This window comes from Dromaius novaehollandiae, chromosome 5, assembly GCF_036370855.1.
Source record: "Dromaius novaehollandiae isolate bDroNov1 chromosome 5, bDroNov1.hap1, whole genome shotgun sequence".
In the NCBI taxonomy this organism is placed as follows: Eukaryota; Metazoa; Chordata; class Aves; order Casuariiformes; family Dromaiidae; genus Dromaius; species Dromaius novaehollandiae.
In genome coordinates, this window is record NC_088102.1 from 46,107,217 (window position 1) to 46,131,012 (window position 23,796).

Below are 23,796 nucleotides of genomic sequence, written 5' to 3' on the forward strand. Positions count from 1 at the left end.
GCATCACTGACAAAAGCTTTTTTTCTCCCACAGGCTGGCAGTTTCTTGATTACAGCAGGACACCATGGGAGCTCATGGAACAGAGCAGAGGAAGCTCCTATGGAGTGGGAATGCTGGATGTTGGAAGAAAAAACCTTGAACAACCTTGGCATTTGGCATGGAGCCAACACAGAGAGGCAGACCAGAGTGACATGCCCATAACAACCTTCGGTTCCCAGCAGAGTCTGGTATGTTTTGAATGAGCTGGAGTTTTTTCCAGGGATAAAGGAGTATAATAATTAAGAAAGAAGGTTCTGGATATGTCTATCAGAGTTGCAAGTGGATGTTTTACCTCAATTACCTGGAAATGTATTAGTGCTGGGAATTCCCCTCTGGTTCTTGGAGGAGGAGGAGGAGAAAGAGATCAAGTGCTCTCCTTAAGCCAGGCTACAGCTGACAGAAAGATCAGCTGCTGAGCTGGCTCATTATTGCAGAAGAAGGGCCTGCTCTAATTCCTGCTGGTAGAAGTGAAGGCTGTGTTTCTTTTCTGATAGATGCCTTATGATTGTGGAGAGGTTATTTATTTTAGGATATACACTGTTATGCTTTTTACTTGTTTTTTTTTTTAGCCACATTTTTTGCTTTGTGCTGTTGTTGCTAGAAACAGGAATGAAATTCAGTTGAAGGCCCTGCATATAACTTTAATTTGCAGGTAGGATACATTACCTGGTTTATCTGGTTCTTGCTGGGAGGTAGATCTGTTTTCTTAACGTACTTGGTAATGGAAGGAAAAACTGGTCGTTCAGGTTACATGTAGGATGTGTGATTCTAGGATGGGCTGATAAGTAAATGGTACTGATAAATTGATTTTGCTTACTTATTTGCTGTGCTTCTATTGTGCCAAATACTGGTAGATGTAATAACAATGAATTGCCTGTGGGAAATTTAAGAACTATTTCAACTGTAGCTACTGATGTAATAATAATTGCACAGAAATGAGTCAAAAGCAAAATAAAATAATTGAGCTTAATGAAAGTTTAACTGAATTAAATGTGTTTGTCTTGTCTGATTTTGATTTCCAAAAGTATTTGTGTGCAGAGCTCAAAAGAGCTTCATATGACATGCTGGGCCAGTGCTATAGACAGTCTTTCACCTGCAAACCTTCTATTAGCTGATCATCCTTTGAGAGTATGTGCATAAATCATTTGCCAAGACAATGCTGGGAAAGAGGACAGCTGGGGGCCTTGTTTGGATAGGTGATAACTTTTTCCCTATAAGCCACAGATAACCTGTCCCACGTTTCTGTTTCAGGTTGTAAAATAGAGCAGGCTGTTCTTGAGTGTAAGTTTACCTTCACAGGAAATCCATTGTTTGGAAAGCTAATGGAGTCACCCCACCCCTGTGCGTACACAGATGACGCTCTCCGACAAGGTCTTGTTCTCCAATGGGCATGGATACCTAGAAATTATCTGATAACATGAGTGGTAAAGTTCCAGGATTGAAAATCCTAAAAGAAATGATAAATATATTTACCAGAATTTCTTAGGGTGGAGAACTTGGTCTGAGTCAGGAAGCAAACTCACAAGTAGGAATTATAATGTTCAGTCTCATGCAAAGCCAAACCATCAATCTGGAATAAATTACTGGAAGTTAGCAAAAACCCCAAATCTTAGAGCCAAGATTTTTTTTAAAGAAAAAGGGGGACCTGTTTTACAAAAATACTGACTATTCAAGAGCTTTGTTTATTTGCCTGTGGGTATATACAAAACACAAAAACTACATAGAAAAACATAATTGCATAGTTAAGCATTCAAAAATAAATTTAACTTTCCCCTTCCCTCTGTTGACAAAAACAGGAGCTGCTAGCAAATTTTCTTGTAAAAATGTGTTGATGATGAGCAAACACATTACCACTATTTTGTAAAGGGAAATAGTGTCCAGAGGAGAAAATTAATACAGCCTTAATGTACTCTGCAAATAAAGTAGACACTAGAACTCTTTTGAGAGTCATGCAATCAGTTATTAAAAAATAAAGCTGAACAAGGAAAACTTTAAAATATTGTAGCAATTAACATCTTAGAAATACCTTATTTACATATTTAGATGTTTGTAATTACTAATCAATGCTAGAAATGCTGCCTCTCCTAGTCTTTTAGACTGGAAAAATAATGAGTTTGTCTGTAAGGATGTGTAAACTTCTCCAGGAGTAACATGTAGGGCAAGCATCAAAAATATGAGAGGGAAGACTTCCTTCGTTTATACTCCTTACACACTCAGCCCAGAAATTCAGCTTCAGATGAGGTCTTACTCAAATATGGAGTAGATCATATGCAATATAGTTGACAACTTTGGGAAATTCAGTTGCATTCAATCTATCAAAAGCATTGCTGAAGAATGTAATTTATTTACATGATACTTCTGAGAATGTGAAAAATCTGATTTTAAAAATTACATATTCCCCTTGCTCTTCATAAAAATAGCTTGGCTAAATACAAGAAGATTTTTAAAGGAAAAACTAAAGGCACTTTCTTATCACTGGAGTAATCCTGACAAAGTTGAAATTCTTACTCCAGAACTTAAGACACTTTAAAGAAAAAGGATGGAGCTTTGAAATTGCCAGTCGAAATGGTTAGTAGTTAATGAAACCAACTATTTCTGTTATAAGCAGCTGGAGTAGGTTCTTAAAATGGGAGGTGTTGGGCAGACTTCAAGAGGTAGTGTCTACACTGTTGCCAGCCCTGCTTGTAATGCAGGTTGTATTGTTGAATTTTAATCTTGAAGCACCTTTATTATGCCTAATTTTGAATGATCCAAAACACACATTTTGGATAATTTGTATTTAATTACTCATCTACAGGGGCAAATGATTATGTTTACATAGCTCTATTATTTCTAGCTGGATTTTGCAAATATATATAGAGAAGCTTCTTTTGCCTTTGTATTTACAGTACTGTCTTTCCAATATTATGAACTGATCACCTCTGTTCTGCTGAGGCACGGAAGCTGATGCTGATAGAGAAGCTGTCCTCTGCTTCGTTCACTCAGGAAAGATATCACTCTACAGCAGTAACTTCCACATAACTGCAGGTATCTCTGATGTTTATTGAGCATCCACAATGTGATTTTTTTTGATTACGTGACCTGCCCAGCTCATTTTAACAGTATTTGCACTTCGCTCCTTTTGACCTTTAAGTCTTTGTTTGCTATAACACCAATGCGTAATCAGAAGCAAAATTATATGCCACATCAAAACCAGTCAGAATTCAAAGTGAGGCACTGTAAAAGTGAAAGTGTCAAGAAAGAACAAGTTTACACTGATTCATGTAAACACTTTATTCAAATGCTTTGGATACAGATAAACATTCCTTGTGCAATATTTATTATGGTTTCACCTGCTTTAAGCTGGAAACTGAAAGTGCTTTTATAAATGGGACTCAAAAGTTTGTTGAGTTGCTCTGCAGCTTCGAGTACTTCTGTATGTTATGCTGAAGTGCCGCTAGCTTCTATCTTGTAACAGCAGTACTCCTCAGTAATTCAAAAAAAGTTTTTTGTGTTTCCACAGAGGAGGAGCTTTTATTACTCTTACAGTGACTGGCTGTACCTAGTGGCATTTCCAAATGTGTACCTGAAAAATAAATAATACTGGTTGTGCTGATATTCTTTGATGGACATAGATGTGACTCTTAGCTAAAATGTTAAAAAAAAATTTTTTTTACATTACTAATGAACGTTTTTTGCCATTACTTGAAATTATGTCCAACAAGTGCAAGGCCAGGTTTTAAACCTGTGGAAGCAGCAGGAAAAATTCTGAGGGCTAGAAGAGAATTGTTTGATGGACTCCGTAAAGCATTCTTTAGAATTAAAATCTCCAGTTTTATGTTAACAATTGTCAATATTCTTAAACATTTTTAAAAAGTTGCCTTTAACATTGATAGTTTCTGTAATTTCCCTGCTGATTGTAGCTTGAATTTCCTTTAACCTTAGTAACATCTTTTCTTTAATTTTAATGTTCTAGTAGCATTTCTCCAGATAAAAACATATGGTTTACCTGACTGAAACAATATCTTAAGTATAACAAGTTGACTTCTAAATGAACTGATAAATGCACTGATTTAGATCTCTGTATATTCTTTCCCAGTTCTTCCTCCTCTCTCGATATATACAGTCTTCATTTAGGATGGATAAAGGTTAACATCAGTTCCCCCTGCCTCCCATTCCATTTTTTCAAATGTAATTTCTACATGTATTTCCTAAACTACCTTGGATCTAGAGTTGGAAGTAGGTTTTTGCCCCTGCCTTATTCCTACTTTACATGAGAAAACAAGGCTTGGATAAATTATGCTAGAAACTATGTTGTTCTTTAGTGTAGCCAGCACAGAAAAAAAGCTTGTAACCTTCTCTTGTTCTAGTTTTGTGGTTACGTTTTTTGGCAATACTTGAGTTCTACTAGTTTACGGTGTGCTGCAATAGATCTATATAGAGTAGCTGGCGTGCAGTAAGCCAGTCTGCACTCCCAGCTGCATATGGAGGAATTCAGAGAAGTGCATGATTTAACTCTGGTGTCGTCTGTAGAACTGGACATCTTTGTAAGTGAAGTATTTGCAAGGTACAGTTATACTGTAGTAAATAAAAAGTCTTCAGAAATCCTAAGGCAACAACAAAAAAACCCCAAACAAATGCCTAAACTAAAAAACTTGATGCTTAGTAAATCTCCTGAACCATTCTGGAAGTACATTTTAAAATGCCTTTTAGCTTTTGTGCTTACAAGGTTCTTCCTTTCAAGCTTACTTCTACCACTGTGACAGCTAAAAACTTAACTTGATTTTTAAATGCAAGATTTTGAGGTCATCATACAACTCAAAGTGATTAGGTTTTAAGAAATTAGGTATTTTTATAGCAGTTGGTAGTATCCATTAGCACTCCTTTATGACACTAGGGGCCAAAGCTAGTGAAAAACTGGAGACAACTAACATTGCACAGAGATAAAAACAGTTCTCAAAAGCAGAATTTTGTATCCTGGGAGGGTGAAATGTGGACTCTAGTATGCTTCCATGTATTTTGGGGGCAAAGTTAAAACATCTTTACATATCATTTGCACTGAAGTTACCACACGGAGTAACTACTGAGACAGGTGACAGGATGTGTTATCAGAGTGAAACTACAGTTGCCCTGCTGAGATTCCACCTGCTGTGTAGAAGTGCTACTGCCTTCTTGCCAAATGGAAAGACTTATTGCCTTGACTTCAAGAGATTTTGAGCCTGTGTCAATGGCAACTTACTAGGGTTGTGAGATTAGACACCAGAAAACATATACTGGACAACTGGGGCTAGGTGCACCCACCTTAAAACTGCAGAAATCTTTAACATAGTCTGTTTCCTAATCATAAGCATGATAAAGTAATAAAGTAGCCTATGTTCTAGTGTGAATTTCCATTCTCAGCTACTTAAACTTTTCCTAAACTAGTAACTGTTTAGTTTCCCCACTGGGCTAAAGATTTGGTTGGGGGTGGGGGGAGTTTGGGGTGGATACAAGGGAAATGGAGGAGTATTAACAACATTAAGGAAGCCATTGTTTTTTTATTCAGAAGTTAAAGAAAACTTTTGAGATGATCACAGCTAGGTACCTAAAGAGATCTGCACTAATTTGTAGTCAATACACAGTATATGACAGGGGAGAAAACTGAAGACAAGTCTCCTACATCTTTAGCACTGGTCTATTAGATGGCACATGTTTCCACTGATCCTGTAATAAAATTAGTCAGTCTTGATGTTGCCTGGAGAACCTACATGTGTGTGTGCTGTAACTTCCTCTGTCCGTGGAACTCAGTGTGGATTAGGCATGAGTTAGAAAAGACTGAAAAACTTCTGGAAATGTGCAGGGAGCGTAAGTGATGAAAACTTAAGGGCTTTCAGACTTCACAAACATATACGGTTAGCTTTTTATGATCTCACCTTTGCCTAAATTTCACCTACATCTTTGATCTGAAATTAATATTCTGGGTTTAGGTCTATGCAGTCAGGAGCTTTGAGTAAACCGTTTGAATTTTTTGCATGAGGACGGGCTCAGCAAGTGAGACCCCTGTAAACATCTCCCTAGATTATGACAGAGTCTACGATGTATAAAAACCCTGACTTGCATATGCACAGCATATTTTATTAGATTTGTTCCTGAATTTGCTAATAGGTTTAATTTGTATTGCTGATGTCCTTCTTATGGTTCCACTGAGGTGGCTTAGCCAGCACTTGCTCACTTTCATGTATCAACACCTTCATTAGCCATAGGAACAATATCATTGTTCAGCAGATGATGCCTGATTTGCAGAGAGAAGTTTATACTTCAGTCTTGTCTTCCATTTTGATATTTCTGTCCAGTTTACAAACTTGATCATTGTGCATGATTTTGGCAGATAGGGGAAAACACTACAGCTCTGTCCTACAATTGACTCATCTCAATTATTTGGCCCACCCTTACTTTCAAAAGGGTAAATGTGCTAAATTCTGTGTGTGTAGTTAGCTTATCTGTACAACCAGTTCCCTAATCACCAGCTTTGTCCAGGACATGAATACAATTAGGGATTCTCAACACTGAAAAAATTTCCATGCTATTTAGCAAATTGGGCAGAGGGCATAGTGTTCCACCAGGTCTGTGCAGAAACAAAAGCCTACCAATGTTACTGGAGATCCCCTTAGCTCAAGTAGTTGAAGTGTTAGCTGTAGATTTGAAAATCACAGATATAACCATTACTGAATTCTCTTAAGGAGAGAATGTCATTTAATTCTTATTAAAATTTCACATAAAAAGATTTCTGTTCAGTGCACAGAGTAGATGTGAATAAAGAAGGATTGCAAAGTAAATGAAACTGTGGCAAGATTTTGTGGTTATGATACTTATTGACATCAGACAAGTCACTTAAAATAGAGCCTTCAGAAATGTGTACTCCTCGTTTCTGAGGGCTATGCGGTCCTCAGAGAACTTGAGAAACTCTAGACCTCAAATTTTTTAAATATTCCTGTCACCAACAGCTTCAATTAACTTAATGAGGAGGAAGACTGTGCTGAAAGCATGACCACAGAGACAAGCAAGGGTATCTGAGCATCTGCAAAGTAAGGCTGTGACCCTAGGTCACCCTATGAAGGAGTTGCTGGAGTCACAAGTGAGATTCTACACTTTATAATGAGTGTTCTGTGGTGAAAAGAATTTAGGTATTGGTCTTTTCATTTGGTTTGGGAAACTCTTCTAAATGTACATACCTGCTGCATTTAGCATTTGTAAAATGGTAAACAGAGCTCTGTGAGAGCACTTCCCTCACTGGCTTTTCGTCTCTCTCACTGCTCATTTACTTTTCCTTCTCCCGTGGCTTAGCACTACCCAGGTCACCAATTCCACCACCTCAAAATAAAAATGATGCTTACAGCAGTAGCTGCTATAGCATGGTTAGACCTAGAATACAAATAAAGGTAATTCTTAACTGCACAAGTTATGTGCAGACTGATCACATCTCATCCACCAGTATTTCCACTGAATACAGGGTCAATACTATGTGGTTTTCTTTCGTTTAAAATAATATGCCCATAGCACAGAATATCATGGATTTGAAAGCAGATAAACCAGCAGTAGTATCATTATTGCATTAAGCAATCATTTGAAATGCATTTCATTTCACACCATAGTAAGCACAACTGAAATCACCACAGGCATATTAATGAAATAGCCTGTTTATTTTAGCCCTGACTTTCTGCCAGTTTGCAGACGTTGTATCTCAGAAGTGCTCATGCTAAACGTACCCTAACATTTTGTGGGTTAGTGGCCATATTTACTTAGGTGTATAAAACAGTATTTTCCCACTAGACAGGGAAAACCTATCAGAAGAAGCTCTTCAGCTTTCAGATGCCTCCCCGGACAATTTTTTTTTCTTTCAGAATCTTAGTTTAGGTGAGATACTCCAAGGCAAAGGCCACCTGCAGTTAAACGTGTGCTTTGGAAAGTTGTGCCTGTTTCTGGATCGTCTTGATGTAACTTTCTTCCCTTACCTGCACTTCATGCAGTTTTGGCCTTTCTGCATATATTTAGGCTTTCAAATGGTTTTGATTTGTGGCACTGATTTTTTTTTCCCCACTAAGGGATGGTTGGATAGCAAGTTTAAGGTTACTAATGATAGTTTAGCTTGTCTTGTTTTTCTTCTATGCATGTCTAGTAGTTCACTGATGAATTTGCATCAAAGATGGAAAACCTCTCTAAGCTCTTTTGAAGCAACAATTGTTTTGTTCTTATACCTCTATAAACATTGTACCTAACACAATGGGTTTGGGAATCCAAATCCTTGACTTGAGTTTGTATGCATTACTGCAATATAATTGTTAGTAATTATAGTAATAACTATCACAGTAACAGGGGTTAGCAGCAGCAACTCAATACTTCACAGCCATTGGCAATCTACTGACTATTTCAGTTTCTAAGCTGATCTTTGGCATCGTCAGTTAGGAACTGAAACTTAGCGGAAAACAGATATTTTTATCATTTTGCATTTCCAGACCTCTCTGGAAGGTTGCTACGGGCACAGAATTTTTTAATTCTTCTCTTTGTCCCCCAGACAATTGCTGCAGCAGCTGTGCCCCAAACCCTGTATTAGCAGGCAACTGACCCATAACATATGAAGACGAAAGGAGAAAACAGGACACACTTCCATAGACTTTATAAGCACATTTGTGAATGTTTACTGGTTTTGGAAGAAAAAATGAGGGCTCCTGTGGAACAAGCTAGAGAATACAAGCACAAACACACGACAGAGCACTGATACGCAAGAAAGCTCTTCTAAGAACAGGAAGGGTGCTAAGGCAGGAGCAGTGTGATACAGTTATTAAAAAATGCATCCCTGCTAGCTCTGGCTTTTACACAGTATGCAGCATCCTGGAACACTGAAACAATAGTCCTACTTCGGTTCCCACTTCACACGGACCTTCCTATCCCAGCCATTTCATTTCTTGCCAAGAACATGAAAACATTTCCAGTGCACATTACAAACTCTCTTGAAATGCATTTTTCACATGTGAATGCTTACTAAGTACTAAATCATACTAAGCACCCCGAAATCCTGCATCTGTCTGGGCTGCAGTTTAATTCACCTGCCTTTCTGTGCATTTTCAGGGAGTGTTTTGATAAACCACAGAAGCAGAGCAAGCCATGTGCACAAAGCCACAGCTGGACTAGTTAGGGGCTTGCTCAGAAATTGCCTGGGACCTCTTTGGAAGGTGCTTGAAGAGAGCTCTGGGCCTCCATCAAGTCCTGCTCACGCCCTGTAGACTCAGAGCATTTCTTTCACTCTGTTATCATAATATCTTTGAGAATCATTACTGTCTTTTGTAGGGATCATTATATTAAAATAAATTATATTTATATATAATGATAATTAAATTTAAATAATCAAATGAACTCTGACAAGCTTATTCTTGGGCAAGATACAGTAACACTGCAGGCTGGGATCTGCCTGTTGCAGATAGCAGCAGCTGGGGAGGTTCAGGATGCTGACTGGGAGCTTCTCGATATTTTTAGCGCGCATTGATTGGCAAGGGGAGGCTGCAGCCGACCCGTCTCCGGACACAGCATCACTTCTGTTAGTTGACGGCGACCTTAACGGGTCTCTTCGGGAAGGGCCTAAAGAGCAGTGCGAGAGGGCTCCCCGATTCCCCTCGCAGAAGCAGCACCGCAACGGCGGTTGCGCTGCTGCCCCTCACGCGCCGCCGCCGGGGCTAACGGCCGGGCCCCCGCGGCGCGGGCCCTGCCCAACGGTCGCCAGGCCCGCTCCCGGAGGCACGGAGGGAAGGAGGCGCGGCGGGCGGGCTGGCTCCTCGCACGGGCGGCCCCTGCCCGCCGGGACCGGGGCCGGGATGCCGCCCCACCCTTCCTCAGGGTCGCCCGGGTAGCAGCTCTGCGCCGGCCGCTGCGCGGGGGAGGGAGCGGGTGGTGGCGGGGTCCCTGGGGCGCATGCGCAGCGCCCGGTCCAGCGCTCCGTGACGAGCGCGCTCCACCGGCATCAGGAGCCTGACTCGCGCTCTCATAGGCTGCCTTGGCCCGGCAGGCGCGCGCCCGCTGCGGACCTCTTCCTAGTGCGCTCGCGGGGGCGCGCGCGCCGCCGCTGGCGCCGCCGGTCGCCGCCGCCGCGCGCTGCCCGGCGGACGCCGCTCCCCGCTGTCAGCGGCGCGCCGCGCTCCCCGCCCTCGGCGCGCGCTGTCAGCGTCTCGCGGGCAGCCGGCGGCGCCGTTAAGCGGCGGCGGGTTCCTGCTTCCGTCTGCGCGCCCCGGAGCCCCCTCCCCTCCCTCCGTCCCTCCCTCCCCTCGCCGCCCCTCCGCTCTCCCCGGCGCCCCCGCGCCCGGCACCTCGGCAGCGGCAGCGCGGGCCTCGCCAGCGGCGCCGGCTCTCGGTAAGGGGATGCGGGGGCTGAGCGCGAGCCGCGGCGGCGGGCGAGCGGGAGCCGAGCCGAGAGCGGGCGGCTTCGCCGGCGCTGCCCATCCCTCCGCCGGGCCTGGCGCCGCCGCCGCTGCGGCTCCGGCGCTGCTCAGCAACGGCAGCAGCCGCCAGGTGGGGGGCGGGGAACGGGGACCCCGCGCGCTGCCCTCGCCCGAGGGGCGCTGGCGGGGCCCGAGCCGCCGCGGAGCCGGCGGGGCCCGGCCCTGCGGGGAGGGGGCGGCCGGGGCTTGCGGGCGGCGGGGCATCACCGGCAGCGGCGGGGCCGGGCCGGGAGGGAGGTGCGAGCCCGGCATCCGGCGCGGCGGCGGGGGGAGCGCGGCTGCCGCCGTCTCGGGCGCCGCGGCCGCAGGGCTCCCGGCGGCCTCCGACTTGCCGCGTCCCGGGACCTCCGCGGGCCCCGAGGCGCGGGGGGAGCGGGGCTTTGCGGCGGCCCCGGCGCTCCCGCAGTGCCCGGGGAAGGGCTCGCCCCGGCCGGGGCGTGCAGCCGCCGGCTGCGGGCGGGGGCCGCTTCTTTCGGCCCGTTTCGGCTCTGGGTTTGGATCCTGTTACTGGTAAGAAAGACATCAGCGATTTTCCTCTGGTCAAGTTTCTGTTTAACGTGCGCGTGGGTCTCGTGTGTGCGCGCCCGCCGCCCGCGCTCTGCGTGTTCTCCAGACCAGGCTGCGACCGTCTGCTCGCAGGAGCTCACGACTGGAGAGCAGACCAGCAGGCTAGAGGAGAGGAGAGGGCACAAGTGGTGAGCAAGTTGAGCGCTGCTTATTTGACTAAGCATCCTCGCACTGCATGTTCTTATTCAGTAGTGTTTGTCATATCGTGCCGTGGTCGAGGTTGTACTGAAAAGCGTATGGGCACAGACGCTGACTGGGTGACAAACTGCTTGTTGAAAGACTGTAAGTTCTTCAGGGCAGCCTCTGTCCTTGTGTGCACAATGCACACTATGATGCAGTCAGCTTGCCATGTGCACATGGATGTGGAAAATGGTAATGTGTTTGAGAACAAAGTCTTCACTTCCAGTCTGCACTATATCTTACATTAGCACTTAATTTGTGTGTGTGTGTATATATTGTATATATACATATACATGCTGACATACGTATATATGAGTGTGTGTGTATGTATATATATGCACACACATATACACATACTCCCTTTCCCCTGAAATAGTGTTTTAGTGCCTTAGTTTCTAGGCACCAACTGAAAGCTAATGGAGTACTTCAGAGAGAGTGTTTGGGCGTGAAAAGGTTTTTGGATTTTATAGTATTACTCAGTTTTTTGGGTTTTTTTTGGTTTTTTTTTTTTTTAAGCCATTCTCCACTGTAAATTATTAAGAACTTTAGAAACTGCAAAAGCAAACAAATGGCCAACATAGTCCTTGCTGGTGCTTGGGATGGTCTTACAGAAGGTTTTGTGACAATTCTTTACGTTATTAAGAAAAGCTAGTTATTAGAAGTTATAAATAGGTGACTACATTTTTGGTATATTTCTGGTAACATCTTTTTCTCTGGTTATTTCAGGTGTGCGTACTACCAGACTTGTACTGATACTCATTATGGTTTCATCTGGAGATTTTTTTATATATGTATATGTGTACACACACACACACACACATATATATGTGTGTGTACATAGATATATCTAAAGCTGGTAAAGTAGGATATTGCAAAGTTTGCATATTTTCCCAACAACACATAATGAAGCAATCTTCTTTCAGTGTTGAAAGTGTAATCAATTATTCATATTTTCTGAGCAAGCAGCTCAATAATGAGGGGGGAGTAAGAAGCACAACCTGAAATTTTGAATCATGCAAATTCACTCTATTAGGGATGTAGCTGCCAAGATATTTGATAACTGAGAAATGTAGAGGGCCATCTTGGAAGTTGTAACTTTCTTTTGCTTTTACTCATGTGTCTTGGTTTGTTTAGAATCTTGCCAGATTATGTTAGCTGGGCAACTGGAAAGATATTAATATTAGAACAAGAATAAAATGTTAGCTATGCTTGCTTGAGAACAAATGTATACATTAAATGAACTAGCAAAGGTAGCACTAAACCATATATTCCATCCCTACACACAAACCACAGATTCCATCCCTGTATTGGGACTGCAAACACAGAGGCTTGTTTGTATAATGAAATTTTATATGTGATAAATATTGCGGACTCATAAGATTCACCTGAAAAATTCCATTTTTGATCAGTTCTCTGTAGCTGTATACAATTACTACTTTATCTGTTAGTTCTGTTTTAAACTGAATGATTTTCATAGTCTTGGTATTTCTGTATAGTAAAAGATGATAAAAGTAATTTTGTGTATACATTATCTGATCAGTCTGTTCATTGAAATTTCAAGCAAGAAACAAGATTTGTACTTGAATATTTAAATCTTGTTGCGTAGTCAGAGTTTAAAATAAAAAGTAATTACTATGATGTTAGGCTGGTCTGGAGGGGGAGCTAGTGTCAAAGCAAAATGTGACAATTATTTTTCTAGACTCATTCAAAAGCTTGCTGTTTGGTCATAGAATATGCTTCTAATACAATAAGGAAAACAACCGTAAATGATGCATGCATGCTATGTATAAAAGATGCATATTAATGCAATCATATGTATATAACCTGCAAGCACAGTGATGTAGATGTGTTTTAGGTAAATAATGTGTTTTGCTATTATGTAACAAAAACTATCTTCAAAGAACTTTGAAAGTGCAAGATCAAACTCTCATACCTATGAAATGCCAGGACTAGGGATGCTTGTAAAATTGTAATTTGGCCTGTAAATTTATGGTTAAATGTTACACTTTTCCATGCAATGTTTTGTCCAGTATTTAGCGTAGAATGGCATAGATTGTGCTCCCTTAATGACCAATATTGAATTTTTTTCTTGCTGTCAAATAATGTGTGGCCTCACTTGCTATTTACTACATGCAGTTCCCACTGCACCCTGTTAATTTCCTCTTTCACTCTTTCATTATGTTTGGTCTCTAGTGTTTGCATCTTTCCCTAGTAATATTTTCACAGAACTCTCTGGAGATTTGTGGCGTGTTCCCTCCTCTTTAATATCTAATTTGAGGCCTTTATCACATAAGCTTTCAAAATAAACTATCAGAGTTTTTATGATTTGCATGCTCTTAAATGTTTTGTCATAAAGGTCTGTCTCCCTGTATAACCTAATAAAAATAACGTGGCTTGTCTTTGTTACCTTTCTGTGGATCCCTCAACAGGAATCCATAGATGCTTATGCTAGGAAAGACTTTACTGCTTTATTTGTAGTATGATTTCTATTGATTTAGACTCTAGGTATGAATACGTAGATCTGCTGCAAAGTTAACCCTAAGATACAATAGTCTGATGAAGAATGGATCACCCATTCAAAGGCTTTTTTGTGATTTTCTTTAGATGATTTGCTTGCAAGGAACAGGAAGAAATCTAATCTTCCAGGACAATATTAATTCCCTTTCTTTTCCTGTAATCCCTGCACACTTCCCAATGTTTGCAGCACAAAAGGCAAGGTCCTCACATACCGTAGTGTTTTTATTTAGAAGTTTTTTTTAAACACAGCTCTTTTCTTTGTACAGCAAGACTTGTGTACTGAACCCTATGGTCCTTTCAGAAGATAGTATATTATTGTGTATTTAGGACTGAATCATGACTGAGACACAGAACATGATCAAATAATTTTTTTCTTCTTTCTTTTACCTAGGGTTAGGTTTTTGATACTCATCTGTGAAAAATCAAGATTTTTTTGAACAGAAACAATTTTTTCAGCTTGCTAGATTAAAAAAGCAACCTCCCTGGTGGAGGGGAGGGAACCCTCTATCATATGGGATTGTGTTATACCATGTAAGTTTTTAGGAAGATTGAAATTTTTAAATTGCCATACAGACTTCTGCCACTTGAGCTGACAGTGTGATATCAGTAATTTGTTATTCTTCAGTGGTCCAGGTGATAGGCTCTGTGAATGGGTTTCCTGGCTACTTAAAGGTAACAAAGTAGTGGTGGAACTCTGCAATCTGAGGTTTTATTTAAGGGAATGAGCATGTTCTGGTGGATATTGATTTTTTTTTTTTTCCTGCTTATCCTTTCTGTGATATCTGCTTGAATGTCTTTCTGTCCCAATCTTTTCTTCCCCATTCTCAAATTTTTATCACTGTCCTGTTCTCCACGTTTGCTTCATGCCATGGAGCTTCTTGTCTGAAGTCCAGGACTGCTGTGCAGGAGATTCTAACTAATACGTTGCTTCTCCTGTTGTTCTTTTAGTCTTTGAATCCTGTTCAGCTATTTTTACTCCTGTTTGCTGGTGTCAGGCTTCTGTCCCCTGTTGTCAACTTGACATCCAGTCCAGTATCAAGGCTAGGATCTGTCTCCTCTACCTTCTGCATTTTCACTGGCTCCTGTTCTGTCTTCTGAACTTGTCATCTAACTTTAGTATCGTATTTCATTCCAGTCTTCCTGCCTAGCTGGTCTCTCATCTGAATTTGGTCTCCCTCCCTACCAATCTTCTCACTCATTTCAGACTTGTTCAGCATCCCAAAATGAATTTTTGTTCACTGCCTCAGTATCAGCTTTTGCCACATTGCAGCTCTTTCTCCATTCTAGTCCTCTTGGTCCCCCTCTTTTCCAGCCTCTTGTTCAGCTGGATAGCTTACTGCTCCACGCTTGCTGGGCCCAGCAGGATGTCACTGAGAAACAGTTTAGGTGCTAGTGGTCCATCTTGATACTCAGGAAGACAAGCAGGCGTATCAAGAGATAAGCTTGACTAAACAGGGAGCTGGGCTTGTTAAGCTGGAGAAGAGAAGGCTTCGGGGGGTAGGAGGAGGTGGTAAAACACACCCCACAGTCACCTGCTAGTACCTATGAGGAGGTCATTGGGAAGATGGAGCCAGGATTTTTATTGAGGTGTGCGATGGGAGGACAAGAGACAATGGTCATAAATTGAAGCAAAGAAGGTTCAGACTGATATAAGGAAAAACTTTTTCCCTGTGAGGATAGTCAGGCTGTAGAACAGGTAGCCCAGACAGGTTGTACCATCTCCATCTTAGAGGTTTTCAAGACCTGACTGGGTAAAGCCCTCAGCAATCTGGTCTGACCTCATAGCTGATCTTGCTTTGAGCAGAAGGTTGGACTGCAGACATCTTGAGTCCCTTCCAATATGAAGTATCCTGTGAGACTACAGCTGCGGCTGCCGAGCTCCCAGAAGCCCTAGGCTGGGACATACTCAGTGCAGACAGAATGTGTCGGTGACTCAACTGTAACGCAGGAAAACAAACTGAATAACAACAGAGTAACAGTGAGTTTGATTAAAAGCACCAGTTGTGTGTCAGGATATGCATTTTACTGTCTCTCAGAAGATGTAGATTTTCTTAAAGCATGCAGGTGATCAAACTTTTAAAAGAAAGGATTGCCTTCTGTAATTGGGCCAAATAGTATATTTTTCCATAGCTTTGTTTGGAAAGGGGGGAAAAAAGGAATGTGTTGCATAAAATAAAAACATTGAAGTAGTTCAGCTTTGAGATGAATACCTGGCACAGAATGGCTTATATTGGAAAGCCTTCGGCAACTTAAAAGAAATGGAAAAATGAATCTTCTATAAGGAAGCAGCTGGCAGCTTTAGAGACAGGTGATGTTACTGGGTCATTTGTCATAATGTGTATGTGAATTCATATAATGCAGCTCATAATGCATCATTTTGAGATGATGATTTTCCGAGTATCTATTAAATCAGCTGCAGTGAATTCTGATTTTTTTTTTTTTTCTAAATACTCACTTGGTATGCTAGTTCCATCAAATGATTATTTTTCCGCTTGTTTTCTCCCCTGCTTCCCTTCCATGCTACTTTTTCTGAGGAGGGAATAAAGGGAGGAAGGTAACCTTAAAATAAAAGGAGCCCACTAACTGTTCTGGAAGACTTCTGGCTTCAGGTTTTCAAATCACAAGATGTATGTCTGGGGATGTTTTTGTTTTTATTCTAGTGTAAGATGCTACTTGAGAAAGTCTTCAGATGACCCTTTTCTGAAGTTTTTGCCACTTTATTTGTATTTGCCAGTCAGTAGTTCCTTCCTAAGACATGCGGTGACTTCTGTAGCAAAGCATAGCTTCCAGTGAATCAACCATTTTACTTAGTTCCTTCAATATTAGATATTATAATAAAGGATAGCATGTACTTTATTTTCAGGTATAATTCTTTCAAAATAAAATGTAACACTAAGTATCGATCATTTTAGAATTTGGTGATGTTGGTACTATGCAATTGCTTTATGATAGCAGTATTAGTTCTGAATGTAAATGCTTCTTAGGAGTGTGGTTTAATTATATGTTTGCTTTATAACTTTATCGTGGTAAAGTGAATATCATTATAGTTTTTGGAATATTAGAGAGCATCTTTTGTGAGACAGTTGATAGCAGTATTAGTTCTGAATGTAAATGCTTCTTAGGAGTGTGGTTTAATTATATGTTTGCTTTATAACTTTATCGTGGTAAAGTGAATATCATTATAGTTTTTGGAATATTAGAGAGCATCTTTTGTGAGACAGTTAATAGCAATGAATGTCACCATGACATTATTAACTCTACAAGATAAAGGCTGTTTTTGGAAGCATGTGGAATATTGCTGTATCTTATGGAAGCTAATCCTGGCTTGCTTGTGTTAGAATCTTTTCTTCATAGCGTCACTCTTTCAAAAATTTTTTTTAAATAAAATAACTACAATAATTCTGTTCCAGCAGCCTCCCAATATCCATATTTAGTCTATTAAATTACTTATGTTAAACTTCACCATAATTTGGTTACAACTTACACAGTGTCATAATCATGTGTTTTTATGATAAATCTGATCTATATGGGTACAAATACATTTTTCAAGCTGTATTTCTTTTTAAGAGGGAGTTTGTGTACATATATATATAATAAATATGAAAGTAAGTGTTCATCTAACATGCTGTTTACTGACTAGTTCGTAAAACTTACATTTTCTTAAGTGAATTCATTAAATTATCAGTGTATTCAATTACAGTAAATTTCTCCTTTAAGTGCTTTGTTCATAACGAGGTTTCTGTTGACCAAGAAGCAAATGACCTGTTTCAAAAATGTGAGCTTTCTTTAAAATTGCCTGGAGCCTTTGTCTGTCTTTAGCTTCCTGCCTCTATCTGTGATGCTAAAATAAGGAATATACTTGAAAAATATATACAGGTTTCTGATATGCTAGACTTAGCTGATGTCTTGGCTCTTTTGGGGTGTTTACTAAGCAACTTTCTCTGTTTGATAGTCAGTATGTATATTCATACACTAGATTTTTGTGTATTTAAGACTGAAGTTTTTGCCATTTGAGTATCTGTAGTGTGCTGATAACTCTCTTGTTTGAATTCACAGAAGGAGATTCTTTCCTTTTTTCTTATATTTCAATATATTCATTTTGTTTCTCCAACTCATGGTTTTGTTTCACTCAAACATCTTTATGCTATTTGTGCCATGCCTTGGTATGCTTAAATAGTCTCTGCACTTCCTTTTCCTATGGGTGTTTGCTTTAGCTTCTGAAAAGGTTTGGAAAGACTTGCTCACAATTTACAAACTCCTGGATCCCTTTCTTTACATTTCTGTTTTATTAAATAAGTCTGTTTCACAATTTGTGACTCTTTTAACAATACAAGATCCTACTTTTTGATCTGACCATTGCTCAGGGTTTTTTCAAATTATAGCAGCTAGGACAGTACAAATTACACCTTTCTCCTGAGATGTCCCACTGTTTAGGACATGGCTGGCATTAAAAGATATTCTCCTTGGGGTTTTTCTTCACTGCAGAGGCCTTTAGACCTATTCAATGCTCTGGATGTTGAGGCAGACTGCTAGACGTTCTCTCTTCAACTTTTGTTGTCTCTGAACTTCAGTGAGGCCATGCTGGACTTGATATCAACACTGCCTGTTGAGTTTGCCTTACCAGGCTGTAAAGTTGGATGGCAGTCTGGGTAATGTGACACCTTACATTCTACCCTATGACAACATTCATCTTCAAACTCGGCAGCTGTGAATGTGCTTTGTGTACTCCCTAGGGAGTAGGGATGCTGGCTCTTAGCAGGCTGCTGATAGCTTCTTCTGATGCAATTTTTTTTGTTCCTTCAGTGGCAGCAGGATCTTTGGAATGAATGTGAGAAAGCCCTTTTATCCCTCTCCTCCACCTGATTACAGTGGAGGGTATCTCTTAAGAGGGATTCAGTCAAAGAACCTAGAGCAAAGAGATGCTGGTCTCTTGATGGGCTAGACATAAATATAAAATGTATGCAGTTCAGCATGATTTCAAATGCTTGTTTGGTTTTCCTGTGCAACGTGTGGTGGTGTCATGCAGAGGTAATGACAGTAATACTTCCACAGATTCTGTGTCAACAAGAACGGTGAGAGAACAATGTCTATATTCCGCTGATTGCTCTTTAGAGCTGTCTATGTATAAACACAGAATCACTCGCCTGCAATCCATCCTCAGGTGTGCTGGGCACACATCTCTGGTATGTCCTCAGCTGCTTCAAGCTATTGGGCCAGGAATAGGAAATATCTTGAGTCCTGAAAACTGGCACTAAGGTCATGAAACCGTGTCTTGAGATGCAACAGGATATGCTGGTATCTCTCAGGCAGAAACATTTTGAGCTTAGACTCTATTGAATAAATTTCAGATACCATTTAATGAAAGGCTGATATATCCATCCCTCCAAATCCACCTTTTCCTAAAGTCCTAGAGGAGATAAGATCCTGCTGGCTCTGCTTTGCTGAGACGATTATGATTCCATGACCAACCAAATGTGATATCCATCAATTTCTTTCCTTTGTCCCTTTCTTTCATAGCCTTGTTTTTTGTGTTTTCTGTTTTGTTTTGTTTTTGGAATTTATAGAGAGAATCTGAGGATGTATATATAGCCTGCTTCACCTTGTGTTGGGTGCAGGATGGAAATCATTAGACCTGGGAAAGGATAAATGAGCTATGAAGACAGAGGGAGCACAAAATTTAGTCTGAAATGCATGTGGCATGTAATTGCTGAAAGTCTGAATGTATAACAGGAATAATTCTGAGTATTGGTAAATAATTTTTGCATTTTTGGTTGGCTTTTGATGAAACAATTTTTGATAAATACAGTCACATGTAATCTGACTTGATCTTCCTATGCTTTTGTCATCGATTATAATAACTGTAAAGGAGTTCTTATGGTAGATTAGACCTATCGGCTGTAGAAAAGTGAAGTGTTCGGAAACTAGTGACAGCCATTGCAAAAAGTGGAGTACTAGTGGGTAGTGATACAACATAGGATTGTGTCATATTCTTGCTCAGGTAAGGAGGATGATAGAACTTAATTTTTCAAATGAGAGTCTCTCTCTAGTTTATCTGAAGCTGTAATTGTAGTATTTTCTTTATCTTTACTTGAGAAACTTGTTTTATTTTTTTGAAGGTAGTTCAACTGAATGCCTGCAAGTTTATGCTGAATTGTTAAAATTAACTTGCACTCGGTAGTTCAGGAAACTGTTGCTTCTGAATGGTATTTTAGCTCAAAATTTTGAGTTTAATCTGTCATTAAGATACGCTCTTATCTAACTTTTTATGTCTGGTTGACATCAGTTAATATTTGGAAGAGATTAAATATAAGTCCTTTTTATCTGCAATTTTTGTTAATGTGTCATGTTCATATAGTTCTGGTGAACTAGTTAAGTGTGTGTTTGTTCTTTTTTTTTTCTTTTTTCTTTTTTTTTAAGCGAACTGACTTTTGATTAGTCCTTTTATGTAATGTAAAGATTACTAGTTTGTTAATTTGGGGGATCCCTAGTACGGTAATTTGCCCTGGCAGATTCCAGATTTGCTTTTGGTTAGATAATGTGTGCTACTTTCCCGGGTGGAGATGCCTCTCTAAAGCTACTGAGAGTAGAGTAGATTTGCGAAAGTTACGTATTTTAGGAGACAGGAAGGATATTGGCTGTGGTACAATGTACTAAGATTTTCAAGCATTGCCAAGTCATGCCATATTGATTAAGACATCTGCATAAAATTTTGAATGTGTTTTCCTACAGTTTGTTTAGGAAAATAAATGATTAATCTTAGTGGCTTTTTGTTTTTATAGATCTATATGCCTAATTTCTTATGCTTCTGAGAACCTAAGATAATGGATTGAGATGTGCTTTAGTGTCCCGCCAAAAGTGTCAAACAAGGTATCAACTACTGTTGTTTTTGACAAGAAACCTGAAAAATAGGAAGCAGCAACGTAGCTTCCCATTAGTTTCAGAGTACTGTCTCAAAAATGCCTACAGTATCTAAACAGCCTTCCTCTGGCTTTGTTAATGTTTATATAACTAATGTAAACACTGAAACATTTTTTCACAGTCTTTTGTGTATTCACATATCATGTTTCTTATGACACTGGTGTGAAACGTTGCAGTATGCTCACACGCTGTTAGACAGCAGAGGTGTATCCTGGGAGTTCATGAAAACTCTCATTTCCTGCTGGGAAAGTTGTGTGTAGTGAGCCTAATTCACCAATGCCTGCAAGTTTTTTTTTTTTTGTTTGTATTTTTTATTTTTTTGCCATGACACATTTGAGCATAAGAATCTTTGTCTGACTCCTGGGTTTTCCTTGGTATGTAGTTAATCTGAGATATTCAACCAGGACAGTTTTTGGTTGATTCCATTGATCTGACTTTAGTGCAGTAAAGAACTGCTTGTGGTCTTAATGTTTTTCTTTGTCATTTCCATTATTCAAATCCTTCTCAAAGTCATAAAAAATAGGGTGTCTTTAGCTTGATAACCTTTGTTAGTGGCTTTTCTCCTGAAGTCTTTTACTAATGTGTAGTATTACTGTTGCTTATACTTACCTTCCTTGGCAGAAGCAACCACAAGTAGATTGATTATTTCTTTATCTTTCTTAGACATATCTTGTCAAAATAGATAGTAGCTTTAACAGTGCTTTCTGAAATCAGAAGTGCTTTGACAGTTCATGCATATAGATTTTGTCCCATTACCCAGTTTCTGCATGGAGTGCTTTTTTGCATGGTTCTTTTGTTGGTTGTTACCTGATAAAAACTAAGCTGGTGTGATATTTTCAACCGCTATCACTCAGTGTTGAAGGGCCTCTAGACCTTGTGTCCTCCCAGGGGCTCTGTAGTCTCTTTAGATTATGGCATTTTTTGTATTTATACGCTTGGTCAAATGTGATTATAGAGAGAAAGTGCTGTGAGCTGTGAATTCCCATTTGAGAGTTCTTCAGCTGTGTTCAGATGTGCTGTGTGAAGGCTTACTGTATTTTGAAGGTGAACAGTCCCAGGTGTGCACAGTTAGGTATGAACTAATAAGGAAAAAGCAAATCAAAAAATACAGTGTGATAGTATTCAGGGTAATCAATGTAAAGATTTTTTTTTGTGATATATCAGTGGCACATAGATCAGTGTGAAAAGTTTATGTTGAAATGTTGCAAGCCAAAATGGACTATTGTCTCTGTAATTGTAATTTGTAATGTCTTTTATAATATTGAATGGGCCTGTTTTCCCCAAGATGCACATATTACATATATGTTTTTGTAGAATAAGATAGCAGCACTGATGACAGTTACTTGGTGGGCATGTGTAGTGTGTGGAGTAGAGATACTTTGAAGGAAGAGTCATCATTTCTTGAGGATGCAGTCTGGGCCCCAACAAAATGTTTTGTCTGTCTGCTATTTTTTATCTAGCTTTTTTTTTTTTTAGTGTTGTGTTTTTTTTTTTTTTTTTTTTTTTTTTTTTTTTTTTTTTTTAGTTTTAGACTTCCTATTTCCTGATGGAGACTTACCAAGCATGGTGACAAGTTTGTTCTTTATCCAGTAGGCTCTGTAATGAGTTTAGTGATGGACAGCACTCTTGTCAAACCGTATCTCTGTAGAACTATGCCGATAATGAAAACTACTACACAATGTACTCTCACATCAGATTTAGGATTGCATGTCAGTGTTTTTTTGCATTGTCTCAAAGTTTGTTTTTTTTTTTCTTGCATGCTTCCCTATGTTCTTCCATGTAGCACCTTTTCCTTTTCTCCTGTTCTCTTCCTGTGTTCAGGGTTTAGCCGAAAACCCAGTTTCATGAGTCTATTCCTTGGTGTTTGAGTATCACCTTGTCTTCTTTGTATGGTGTCTGTCAGCACCTCTTGACTGCTGTAGAAAAGAGTGATAAATGGCTAAGTGAAGTTGTCTTTGCAGAGGAAAATGGAGAGGATTGGTGTTATTTATGAAGTCTTTTGCTGTGTGAAAACTAAATTATCCTCTAATGTAATACTGGTCACACAAGTTAGCTTGTACCATGGTCATTGGATAGTAGGGAAACCTGATGTACTAACAATATGTACATGTTTTAGGGATGAATGAAGAACTCTCAATTGTAGATTCTTTAACCCACAGTGAGTTCATTTCAGTGAGCCAGTTTATTTTCTTTCATGCATTGAAGAGTGAAAGAGATAAAGAGATTAAATTTAGATGGATTAAACTCAGCATGTAACTTTAAAAATGATATTTGCTCCTCACCACTAAATAGGGAATACATATCTGTAATTTTCTAAAATTTCCATCATAAATTAGACATCAGAAGAATAAGAAGGGAACCCAAGATTGCCCAACTGATGGTAAAAGTGGAGGACAGGAAAAATAATAAAAAAAACCACATCAGAAGGAACCTTCATGCATACATTTAGCAGTAGTCTCTTCTTAATATCACACTATTATAGCCTGTTTATGGTGATGCATGCTCAAGGTAAAGGCATGTCACAAAAATATTTTGCGAAAATGAACAACTTTAAAGACCTGAAACCTCTGTAATAAAATGTACCTTAGTATTTAGTACCTGATTTCCCCCCCCCGGACATATAGACTCTTTAAAGCTTGGTGCACAGTATTGAGGAGTAGCCTCAAAGACAGCCTCAGTTGCCTTTGGTGTACTGAAACTTATAAATTGCATAATTTTTTGGGGTAATATTCAGGCTAAGGGCATGATATGTGTAATGTTCAAGCTAAGGGCATTCATGCTTAACCACTTTCAGTACAGATTTTCAGCTTCCTCCATTATCAGGCACTGTCAGGCACCTAACAAACAGATTTTTGACAAGGTCTTTCAGATTTTTTCTGTGGGCAGTATCTCACTGAAAATCCCCGATCACTCTTTACTTCTTAATTGCTGGAATCTCTGCTGTGTGCTGCTCTTGACCTTTGTCTGAAGATCCACCTTTGATTAGTATGTGTCTGATAAAAATGAAGCTGCAGCTCTGTCTAGCTGCAAGGGAAGAAGCAGGACTTCCTTTTCTCTGTTTCCTGGGTGGTGAACACTGCCTGCAGCTGTTCATAGCTTACCACGAAGCAGCAATGGCAGCACCGTGAAA

The 23,796-nt window shown here is 40.1% G+C and overlaps 1 protein-coding gene and 1 long non-coding RNA gene across 5 annotated transcripts in view; both read left to right on the forward strand.

Moving 5' to 3' along the window:
• The first annotated feature begins 452 nt into the window (after positions 1-452).
• LOC112979211 (uncharacterized) lies at positions 453-9,374 on the forward strand. The gene is made up of 3 exons (XR_003258126.2): positions 453-691; positions 2,928-3,066; positions 9,124-9,374. It is a non-coding gene; the product is annotated as an uncharacterized LOC112979211 (long non-coding RNA).
• A 746-nt stretch (positions 9,375-10,120) lies between these two features.
• FUT8 (fucosyltransferase 8) overlaps positions 10,121-23,796 on the forward strand; it is a 125,110-nt gene continuing 111,434 nt past the window's right edge. For 3 of the 4 annotated variants that reach the window (XM_064512735.1, XM_064512734.1, XM_064512736.1), the window contains exon 1: positions 10,121-10,396. The gene's annotated coding sequence lies outside the window, so the exon portion shown is untranslated. Of the gene's footprint in view, positions 10,397-10,971; positions 10,995-23,796 lie in introns of those variants that run through there. The other variant, XM_026093187.2, reaches the window with a different exon arrangement.